The sequence below is a fragment of the Castor canadensis genome, chromosome 2, assembly GCF_047511655.1.
Source record: "Castor canadensis chromosome 2, mCasCan1.hap1v2, whole genome shotgun sequence".
Lineage (NCBI taxonomy): Eukaryota > Metazoa > Chordata > Mammalia > Rodentia > Castoridae > Castor > Castor canadensis.
In genome coordinates this window covers 21,257,196-21,269,744 of record NC_133387.1, presented here as the reverse complement: position 1 = coordinate 21,269,744, position 12,549 = coordinate 21,257,196, and the positions used below count along the sequence as shown (strand labels likewise).

Below are 12,549 nucleotides of genomic sequence, written 5' to 3'. Positions count from 1 at the left end.
ACCCTAAGGCAGATACCTGATGTGTTTACAAACTTCACTAAGGCTTTGTGACCCAAGCAGAGTGAGACTGGGAAGGAGTAGTAGATGTTGGACTGAGGAAAATTACAGGGGGCAGGTATTGTAAGGAATTTGGTGTTTACTCCAAATGAGAGGGGAAGCATTTGGAGCATTCTGGAGAGGAAAGTGGCTAGATTAGCCTTGCATTGCAAGAGTACCATTCTGGCATTTATATTGAGATTGGACTGAAAGAGGGCAAGGATGGAAAGCAGGGAGACCAGTAATTCAGGAGAGAGATGATGATGGCTTGAAAGAGTACAGTAAGGGGGTGGTGAGAAGCACTGGGATTTTTTATGTTTTGAAGTCCAAACTAACAAGATTTGCTGGTTGATTGAATGAGACATATATGCAAAACAGAAGAGTGAAGTTGACTCCAAGGTTTCAGACAGGAGCAGCCAAAGGCCAGTGTTCTTATTATTACCAAGACCATGTCAGTTCCTGTACATTATTGGTACTTAATAAATATTTGTCCAATGTATTCAAATTTAATCTGCCTGCTGTCTTTTTGTTCCAGTTTCTCCTTAGCTGTATTGCTAGTGTGGTGCTTGATTGTAGAGAAAAAGAAAACAATGCTTACACTGAAGCTGTATTCCATGGACCATTAACTTCTAGGCTTATGTTGCTTTGTCTGGTATCTTCAGAGTCTTTGTTGGTCACCTGCACATCTCAGCTCCCTCCTGAGCTAAATTGACAAGTAGTTCTTAGATGCATTCTATTTTAATAAAAGCCTTGTCTATATTTTAGACTTGAAAAACAACGTTTAAGAAGCAGATAACCAATCTTTAAAGAAATACAAAGGAAAAGTACTTTTCCAAGGAAGAGATTCTAGCAGTAATTTTGTATGACGTATTTAAAAAATGTTGATAAGTAGCTCCTTTATTCTGTGATTGAGTCACTATTTGTGATCAGCCAAATGGAGTATTTATTGAATACTAATATTAGGAATTGTATGTTATGTATTATCTTTGCTATTCTGTTTTCTTATAAGTATCAGGCCACTTTATAGAAGGACAGTGTCATATTTTCTCTACCAAACAACTATAAGTTCCCATTTCTCCATTGGATTTTATTAGGTTTATGTAAGATGGTTTGCAAACTTGAGAGCAGTAGTTCTGGCTTTTTAAAATTCTTTTCTTATGTTTTATAATAGTTTTTTTTAATTTTTGGCATGACTTTTTTATATCCTAAGCATTACATGAACATCTTGAGGTCATCAATTATGTCTGTCACTTACGTTTACTTTATCACAAGCCTACTCCTATGCACAAGGATGTTGACTGAACACAGTCAACAGATGACCAAATACAGTGTAATTGTTTTCCTATTAAATATATTTTCTTCAGAATTGCTTTTTTTGGGGGGAAATCATAATGATTATAGTGACTTGCTTTGAATTCAGATATCTGTTTGGGAGTGAATAATTGAGAAAGTGTTTCATTTAAAATTACTGAGACACACATGCTTTTTCCCACTTCATTTCTCTGCCTTAGGAATTCTTGTGATAATCCTGACAGAATCTTAGATGTTTTCCATACTTCTATGGAAAGGAAGCATAAAATAATTATGATTTGATTATACAAAAGTATCAGCCAAAAATTATACCAATTATTTTTTCCAGACCCATAACTAATATCTCAAAACAAAACTACAGTTCATTCTCATTTAAAATTCCAATATAATTATTACATATATTTCAATGATTATAATAATAGTGCTAAATTTCTACTTGATACCAGTGCTACTTTACTGTTGTATGCAGCATCAGAAAAATGAAAACAAAACCAACTGGCAGAATATAATCTGCAAGAAGTTTTACAATATAGGAAACCAAAATTTATACTTGGAGGGGTTTTTAAAGGGCAGACTCTCTGGTTCATTCCCCTTATCTCAAAGAGGTTAAGTAGCTTACTTAATGCTATAAACTACTTGATAGCAAAGATAAAGAATTCTATTCTCCTAATGTCTGATTTTATGTGTATAATATATTAACTTACATTTTATTATGTTTATTACATTTCATTATGATAATATTTAAGACAAGCACTATATTCAGCTGTATTCATTTATCGTTTTCTTGGTTAGAATAGTTGCCATAGGTTTACTATGAGAATTGAATAAAAACAAATGCACAGTAATAGGGATATCTTAATAGAATTCACAAATACTTCTACTGGAATAATTGAATTATAAGATGAAATTACTTATAGACTATTCTATTAAGATAGCTTGTGTAGAGACTTCTCTTTCTACCTTCATGGCTGGTACCTTGATTGTTCTTTCCACTGAAAAAGCTAAAAATACAGGATAAAACCTTTGAAATGCATTAAATTGCTTTGATGAGCTGGCAAGAAAGTTAGGATTACTGGGAAAGAAAATAAGGACTGCAAAGAGATATTACAGAAAATATTGCCCTGAAATGGTTCATGCCTATAATCCCAGCATTTCAGAGAATGAGGCAGGAGGGTAATGAGTTTGAGGCCATCCTGGTCTACATAGGGAGGGAAGTAGGGAGAGAGGAAGTAAAGGAGGGATGGAAGGAGAGAGGGTAGAATGAAAGGAGAGGAAGAGAGAGAGAGAGAGAGAGAGAGAGAGAGAGAGAGAGAGAGAGAGAGAGAGAGAGAATACACTATGGAAGCCAGTTTTCACACTAAAGATATTTGCCCAACCACAGTGAATTTGCAAGGCAAGAGAGAACAACAAATCCTAGGACTTAGGCAACTGGGATTTTCTAACAGAAAGCATCCTGTCATTCCACATAAACTGTATGGATCATCCAAAGATAGCTTCCCTTCCCCATAATCTTCCACTTCTGATGTGAGAATGTAAAAACATTGGCCACTTTAGAAAAGGCCTTAAGAATGGAAAATCCCTATATAATTAATGACTAGGTTTTTTGTCAAAATATATATCCTCTGGGTGGTACGAGAAAATTTCAAATTGCAAATTTAGTTCAAAATGGGGTTTAGTTCCCTTTGGTGGAGTACCATAGACTCCTGCACATATTTTCTGATGGAACCTATTTTCAAACATGGCCATAGGTAATTATTCTAGATCAATTTCTATGGAATATGAACCTATAAAACACACAGAGAAATATGGAACCAGGAATCAAGGCAAAAGAACTAAGTCAGCAAAAACTTCAAATATTGCATTTTTAAGATACAATAAGGCTTATTTTGCAATATTATTTTAATTAATAATCACTTGCTATAATGGCTCCTGCCTTTTATGTTTTTCTTGACCTATTCAGAGGTTATATATTTTAATGGTTGTAAATTATGCCAGCTATGTGTATGTAAATATGTTCCTAAGTTTGCATGTTTACATATTTACATTTATCTAATCAATTCTGCTTTCATCTTAAATGGTTTCTTTTTAGATCAATTTACCATTATGCGAACATATTGTCAAATCTTAAATTCTGCCACATTATATTGTTATTATTATCAAGATCATCAAATGTTGATTTTAGAATGATAGGATAAATGTAGACGGGGAACGGGAGAAACATTTCATGCTCGCCATGCCAGAAACAGAAGTAAAGACTCCTAAATTATTATTAGTTTATTGAGGTAGAGAGTAAATTCCTAGAAGTGAAATTTAGGGATGAAATAAATTGTAAATTTTTAAAGCTGTAGGTATGTGCTTTACAAAGTCATGACTAATCAAATGTAAACTAATGATATTGAGGGTAAGTATAAGATATAAGTGTACCAGATAAGTGTGGAGCAAATAAAATTGGAAAAATTGCTTTGGTGGATAGTTGGCTTTGAACTTGCTGTATTTATTGAAAGACAAATATAGAAAGCATATATTTTCTATGATTGTTTTCACTGTTTCAATTGTAGATAAGTAAGAGGGTCTAGCATTTCCTGTTGTTATCAATATAGTACTCCATTTGTTTTAAGAGTATTAGCATTCTATCTCAAAAACTAGCATAGCATTGTGATAGAGGCAGGAAAATCATGGTCCAAGGCTGACCCAAGCAAAAGCCAGAGACCCTAGCTTAATATCAAACTATAAAGAAAATAAAAGGTCTGTGGGTGTGGCTAAAGAGGCTGTCAGTTCAATCTCTAGTATATAGAGAGAGGCAGAAAGAGAGATGGGGGCGGAGGGAGGGGCGGTGGGGAGGAAGAGAAAGAGAGAGAGAGAAAGAAAAGAAAGAATATAGAGAGCTGTTAGGTGGACAGTGTAGATTGTAAAATACAGGCTATTTTTTATCAATTATTTGCTGAACATTGGGTATGCACGATCCTGTGTTATTCTCTATATGTAAATAAAAATGCCTCTACCACCCATAATTTTGAGTGTTGATCCTGTCATAGTTCACATTTAGCTGACTTGGAAGACTGATTTTAATTCCATGAGAGTATTACAAAAGTGGCTATCTATAGTGCCTAGAAAATTGACTGATGCTAATTAAACCTAAACAGTGACTATGGGTTTGCTAGTACAACTATTTAAAGCCACCTGTGCCTCAGTAATCCAGATGCTTCCAATGAACCATAACATAATACTGTTTCTGTTTAGATGCTAGCAGTGATTATCTTTGTCAGTAAGCTAAATGCCACCATGTTTTGTAGCTTGTGTCTTGACTCTAAATTTAAAGAGCCCACCATCTCTCCTCCTTCATTGTGGGTGATTATATTTTGTACCTGCCATGTTTAACTCTTCAAAATACTTTCCAACTTTGTAAGTATATAGATTTAAGCACATCTGTGTATGAAGACAATAAATGCATTTAGCAGCATTTCTTCTATATGAACTAGTATATTTATAAATTACTCATTCCCAGTGAGCTCCATTGTAGACAATTTCATTGGCAAAACAAGGTTGACATGCTCAACCTGTTGTTAGTTTGATGCTTCTCCACATCACAAATCTACCACCTAACCTTCAAACCACTGCTGGAAGACTCTCACTATCCACACATACATGTGAGGATAGCACTGAGATGGACTAATGTGCCTGGGGAACTTCCTTGCTTTCTGTTGTTGTTAGGCATACAGTAAAATCTGCAATCCAAAACATGAAGGAGAGAAACCTTATTGTCCATTTTAATTATGGATGATGAAACGGCACAGACACTTAGTTAAAACAGTACAGAAACACAAATATTGCCAGATCCTAAAACCTTCTGGACCCTCTGCTGTATCTGATAATGCTTCCTGTGATAATGATCCTTTGAAATAGACAGGGCCACCCCTACTGGAAATAGATTGGGACACTAGAGGGAAGAATTCTTCTGAGGAACAAACTACTTATTATTTCCTCTATTTTCTAAACATTTTCCCCCTTCTACCTCCTTCCTTGTACCCCCAATTTTCTGTTAAACAATTTTCTATCACTGTAAAACAAAATACACAAAAGCTAGTATTAAGATGCAGCCTCATTGAAAAACAGTCTGGCAGTTTCTTAAAAGGTGAACATAAATGCATATGCTGAAGAGAATTGGAAGCATATTTTCAAATAAAAACATTTATATGAAAGTTCATAGCAGCATTATTTCTGATAGCCCAAAATGGAGTACTCATTAATCAGTTGATAAATACTGGATAAACTAAATGTGATATATATGTACCTTGGGATATTATTCAGCCATGAAACAACAAGGAAGTATTGATATAGGCTACAACATGAAAAATATGCTAAGTGAAAGAAACCATACATGATAAGTAAGGAGGGAACTCCAGCTTAAACACATGACAACTTTGAGCTAGAAATATCCAATTAACAATTAAAATGTGTTTAATTTAATAGATTCAAGACCATTAAAAGTAGTTAGAGGGTGGACGTGAAGAAAGAATCAATGCACTCTCCCCATGTAGCCTTAAAGTGAGTTGGAGGATAATGTCACAAAAACAGGAATGTTCCTCAAAGATGGTCAGTTAAAGTTCCCTTGTGCCTAATTGATCAACAATTTAAAAATATGCATGCAGTGACTGTGGATCTTTTGGTGGTTGGCTCGTATCTTATATTTTTGCTCTTTATAGACCATGCCACTTTTGACTCCATTACAGAAACATTCAGTACTGCTACTAATGGATCCTTCTTTGACTTATGCCCATAAAAGAGCTCGAGGTGAACATATTTTACTGATGGCATACAGTGAGATATTATGAACCTTAAAATCTGTTGCTTAATTTTTCTTTGTTCCCATGTCATCCCATCCTCCCAAACTTCTTTTAGTTTATTGTTGGGAAAATAAATTAAGGAACTGTATTGTGTTTTTCCCCTTTTTATTTTTTAAGCCAAGAAGACCACACCAAAATAAATACCAGATTATTATAAATTTTACTTGTTAGTTAGAATATATTTAAACCTAGAACTTCAAAAGAATATGATTTTTTATTTAATTACAGAAAAATTATTTCGTGAATATTAACCAAAAATCTAGGAGAAATGGTCTGTTTTAGAGCAAAACTCAGATGGGTCTGTGTTTTAATAGTCTGCTCACATGGACATGTTCAATAGACATGATACTCCACATACACACTATACTGTTCTTTTTATCCATAATATGTAATATATGCTCTGTTCACAATAACCCATCATTATGCCATCCCTAATTTATATTCTCTTTCACTTCACTATGTCTTATACCTGGGAATGATTCTAGGATGGACCAAAAGGATATCTGGGCTGAGAGCTTTGGAATTCCTTTATTTTCTTCATTTCTTTACTTTATTCTCATCCCCAAGCTTTACCATTGCATGACTAATTACATACCACGTATCAAGTTTACTCTTCCCATTCTCCATGTCTAACTCAGGGGAGGAACTCCTGGGTTGTGACCCCAGGGAAAGGGAGGAAGGGTATCATTCCAAACATCTTACCTCAACCTCCCATTCTTTCAAGTCTCTCTCCCTCTGGCTCCAGCCCAGAATACTCTAATCTTAAGGACATCCCCTGGTATCAGTTTCCTCTACTTTGGGGGTAAGCCTTTTCCACCCTCTTCTATGTTCTTATCAAGGCTCCCCATCTATAGAAACCACCTGAATTTCTCTCTTATGAGAACCTTCCTTTCTTTCCCCCCTGTTCTTCTACCATACTCTGCTGATAGATCCTAATTCTGCCTTTGAGTCTTTCTTTTCCACTCTTGTCTCCTGCTCTAGAATATTGTATAAATTTATGATGATACTGTAAGTTCTAGATATTTTATCTCACCTAAACTCTTGGTAGCATGTAAGGATTGACAAGGATTCCTTCATCAATGCTTTTCTTCTATTCTTTTCAAAGCTTAATTAGTTCATCACTGGTCTCCTTAAGCCTCCACACCACTAAGGAAATCATGCAAGAATTTACAGTTTACATGAACTCTTAATCCTTTGCTTCTTTACTCCATCCCCACTTTATATAATAAAAACATTCTGACAAAATGCCCAAGAGCATTTTTATTTTTGTTTATTTGATTGCACTATAATTCTTGTGAATGCTGATGAAGAATATGAGCAAGAGGTATAGTATTTGTCTGTCATAGGGATGTCAAGTTTTAATTCCTAACAACTATTTTGGCTGTGTGTAGCACAAAAAGGATTCTGATTCATTTAGCAATGACTGCCAATGCCTCTGAGAAGAACGATAACCCGAATGATGTTTGCCATCCATATTTTATTGTAACTCTTGACAACAAAAATGCCCACTAATATCACTTTTTTAAAACTCACAGGTCTTCCACATCCATATTAAACTATGGATATTTGAGTTGGCTAGAAATGGGGATCGTTTTATTTCATGAGTATTAACCCAAGATTCATGCTCATAATTTTTAAGATTACACTGGACAATAGAAGGCACTGGTAGCTCACACCTGTAATCCTAACTACTTTAGGGGCTGAGATCAGGAGGATTGCAGTAAGAAGCCAGCCCAGGCAAATAGTTTGTGAGAACCTACCTCCAAAGTAACCAGAGCAAAAGGGACTAGAGGTGTGACTCAAGTGGTAGAGCAGATGCTTTGGAAGTGTGAAGCCCTGAGTTCAAACCCCAGTCCCACCAAAAATAAATAAGTAAATGAATAAATAAAAGGAAGGCAGTTGTAAAACATTATATAAGCACCAGGGATTAAGGTGATTAGAAAAGTCAAAATGACCTGTGACAGTGAAACAAAGCAAGGGATGTCTGTTGGTATGTGTTTGTTTGTTTGTTTAAAGGAGTAACATTAAAACTACATTTCCATCAATTGTTCTGGGGTTAAATCAGACAAATTCTCCAAAATTGCCTCCTTCTTGAATATTCCAGCCCTTTCTTGTCTTCTTGCCTTCATGTTTCTGGCCTTGCAGAGAGGCCTCACCAGCATTTTGAGGCTGATAGGATTAGACTCATCATAACCATACTGACTAATCAAAAGAGATGGGAAAAAGGAGAGTCTTGTTCCTGCTGCTGGGACTGCATTAGAGAGGATTATGTGATTTCTCACATTAACTGGACCACTAAAAGTGTTTCCCCAGAAACACTGCCTGATATAGGAGTTAGGAAACCTGATGACTTGAAAATGATTTGGCTTCAATACTGACAAGGAATCGCATGATGGACTGCTGACATTCATGGAACAACTCATGTTCAGCAAGGTCTTGCTGACCTGCAGCCCTCACAGCCTGTAGAAAATGACAGCCTGTGTCTGACCATCCAAGTCCAAGAACTCCTTCCCGGCAACATGCGGGAAGAGTTGACGACACATAACTCAGTTTCCAGAAGTTAATGATACATTAACCCAGTTTTCTAGGAATTGCCACCTTATGTATACAGATCCCAATAAAATGGTGGAATCTTGGGACCTCTAATGCAGTGCTCCTTCTTGAGCCTGCCCACCCTTATGTTTGGAGATTGCACTTTTGCTCTGCTCTCACTTAGTTTTGCATTAATAAACCTGCTGCTGTTTTGTCTCCTCTGTTCCATCCTAAAATTCTTTCTCTAATGAGACAAGAACTTTCTGTTCCTTGGATCCAGTGACCTGAATCTGGTTACATGTCTACATGATAGTTTTGTAGAGATAGAATATGGTTTCTCTGGCACTTCACTTGTATTTTTAATCAGAGACTTCTTGTGTGTTGGCTCAAATGATCACCTGATATGTCAGTGCTGATTCATGGAAAAAAATGCATTTTCTGTCATCTTACTCACAATCAGGGTGTGGTGCTCTCTGTTTTGGAATTTTCCTATTATCACCATCATCTCTATCAACTTATTCAGCTTCTGAGTTTTTCGGGAACATACAATGATTATAAACAAATAATAGGATTCACGTTGACTTCTAAATTTTCTTGGAGAAGACAGTCTGAAGTTTGAATACTGATCTTTACCATGTGTGAACTTGAGCAGAACAGTTTTACCTCTTTACCCCCCCAATCATGGCCTCCTTTTCATCATCTCTCTGATAGTAAGATTGCAGGATATTATTAGGTTCAAGTGAGATATATTCTCATTCAGCATAGTGCACTTTCCTAGTAGATGTTTGATAAATATATGAGTCCCTTTCCCTCTCTTTTACTTTCTTTGTACAGGTCCAGCATAACACTTGGCATCTGTCTTATTTATTACAGTACAACATTAGAGCTAACAAGGAATAAAACACAATTGAGAAGTGAAATCTTGCAAAGGCCCTTACTTGACTTATGGTGGGAATAACTAGTTTATTTCTATTTGAGAAATTGCCTTCCACCAATAATATTGTAATCAATACAGCTTTTCAGCCTTTTCTCAAAACTTGGATTCCTCACTGAGCATATTTTATGTTAAAACAAACAAACAAACAAACAACTGCTATTTATCCCTTTGTGGTTTATATTTAGAATTCACTTGGTCTAGAAAAGACACTCTTTTATCAGTTTTCTGTGCCCATTTGTTTATTCATGTATTCTTCTAACAAATATTTACTAAGTGCTTATTATGTGCTAGAAACTATTCCAGGCACAAGGGATACATCTACAAATAAAACAGCCTTGTTAATAATTATACCCTAGGTATGAGTTGAGTCCCTTAAAGGGGCTAGTTGCGTGACTTTTCTTTCCAGGACCAATATCAGCTCTCCCTTGAGCAAAACATTCCCATCACCAATCCTGATTTGCTTCACTTCGCTGTAATAGTAAACCACTTGAGGGTAAGGATAAGTGTTTTACTTTTATTTTCTTCTTGACTTAGCACCAAACCCCAGAGTCATATATTGACCCTTATTAGAAGTTTAGGTGTGGTGGTGACAGCAGCAGCAGTAGGTCATAATGATAATGTATTGTTTAAGAATAAGCACAAACTGAAGAACTTAATCTAAATGAGCCCTTCTGGCGAGGTGACAGCTGTGAATTCGGGGAACTCTTAGACCATTCAGGGAATCCCCAGAGTCAATTAAAGACCCTATTTGTTGATGCAACTAGGAATTCCATATTTTGTACTCTATGCATTTTTCTATATTTCTGGAGCAAATTATATTGTGTAAAAGAATCCACCTTTGCGATAGTTCTGTCCTCTATTGCAAGCCAATTTTAAATACAGGACACGTTAAAAATGTCAGGTAGAGCATGTTACTTTTTGTAGTTTAATAAAAATCACCATCAAATTCTATTCTATTTTCATTTAGGTACTTGGCACTAGGTATTCATAATGTTAACATCCATACATTTGATATTGATTATTTTTCATTGAATAATTAAAAATAGAGAAAGGCTTGTTTCATTCTATCATGCTGTTCCCAGTGATTTTATAAATCTGTCAGAGTAATATTGCCCCTACCAGAGAAATAACACAGGCATGTTTTATTCATTTGTTATAAAGTTGGTCTCATTAATGATAGTGACTAGTATTGTGTTGCCGAAAGTAACAAGAATGACACTTTTAAAATATGGACCTTTTTTTCCTGCTTTATGTTCCACTGATGGGGTGTGTATATGTGCTTGAGCAGTGAGATCCTTACTTATCTGATAATTCTAAAGGGAAAAGTAGGCAATCATTTATTTTCCTTTACTTATTTTTTAAAATATGGACTGCTTCATGAATTGTGTATCATTCTTGCACAGAGGCCTTGCCAATCTTCTATCGTTCCAATTTTAGTGCTGCTAAAGCAAGCATGCGATCATTTATTTTGGATGTACTTGGTGTTGAACTCTGTACTGGATGCATCTGTACATATTATATCACTCAAAATCACTACAAATCTTTAAAAGAGTTTACTGAAATCCTTACTTTATAAATGGGAAAGGTGAGACTCAGAGAATTTAAATAATTTTTCACACCTACACTACTAATAAATAACAGATCTGGGATCTGACACAGAACCTATTGTTGCTTCCCACTGTGCCATGATCACTTCAATAAGAATATTTGTTTCTGTTTCTTCCTAAAACTATGGTTTTTTGTTTCTGTTTTATTAAGATGACCATACCCATTATGAATGGCAGCAAATCTTAGATGGAGAGAATCAAGAAAGCAGTAAGTTAGAAGCTAATTTCTCAAAAGTAAGTGAATTCTAAAGGAACATTAGCCTGTGAGCCTTAAGATGCTGCAGTCTTTAGGTGACCTTGGGGCTTGTTGCCAGTGAGAGCCTCTCAAACCATTCTCCTCATTGCTAAAAACAGGAACTATGACTGGGCGTTTCTTTACTTTTTCACTATATATTCAACTTGTAATATCACTGACAGTTTCCCTTTCATTCCAACCATCCATCATCATTCAACATTTTCTCTGGTGCCCATCTCCTATCCTCCACAGCTAAGATTAGATTGTATGTATAATGGATGAAGCAGAGAGCTGCTCTGGCCCAGGCTGTGCTCTTCTCAGCATCAAGCAAAATGTCCCTAACATTTATGATGGCAGCTCCTAGGCTACTTGATTGTAGGAAGGCATGTTAGGAGAAATGAGTTCTGTTTCTCAACACAAATACTGAAATGCTAGAGTTGATCTCAGAGGGTAGAGACTCACAGGCCTTTTGATCTTTGACCAATTCCTATACTTTTAGTTCTGAAAGCTTTATTTAGAAGAATATTTTCACTGGGTTGGTACTATTTATTGGTAGTATTGTGTGTTAGTACATTTTGTGCTGCTACAATAGAATACCACAAACAGTAGTTTATAATGAACAGAAATTCTAGAGTCTGGGAAGCCCAAGCATAAGGGGCAGTGAGGGACTTTTTGCTGCATCATCCCATGGTGGAATTCAAAGAGAGGGTAAGAGAAAGAAGGGGTTCAAACTCAGCCTCTTATAACGATCTCACTCCTGGTATAATGACCTTAATCCATTCATGAGAGCCCTCATAGCAAAGGCTCCACTTCCCAACACTGTTGAATTGGAGATTATGATTCCAACACATGGGTTTGTAATTTAGAGTCCAACACATTCGTATTATTATCATTTAATAAGGTAGACTTAGACATCTGGTCTATAAAGTGGAAACTCCATCACATGCAACATGCATGGCATTTGGTGATGAGACTGGAAATGTGAACAAAGTTCCTGCAGTAGGTGGAATTTTGACTAGGAGTTAAAGTAGAAGAGGCCCATGTTTT

At 35.9% G+C, this 12,549-nt stretch overlaps 1 protein-coding gene and 1 pseudogene across 3 annotated transcripts in view; one reads left to right on the top strand and one right to left on the bottom strand.

Annotated features, from left to right (window-relative positions):
* Exoc4 (exocyst complex component 4) overlaps window positions 1–12,549 on the top strand; it is an 826,621-nt gene that overhangs the window by 369,495 nt on the left and 444,577 nt on the right. The window lies entirely within an intron of this gene.
* On the bottom strand, window positions 11,020–11,111 carry LOC141421050 (U6 spliceosomal RNA; annotated as a pseudogene).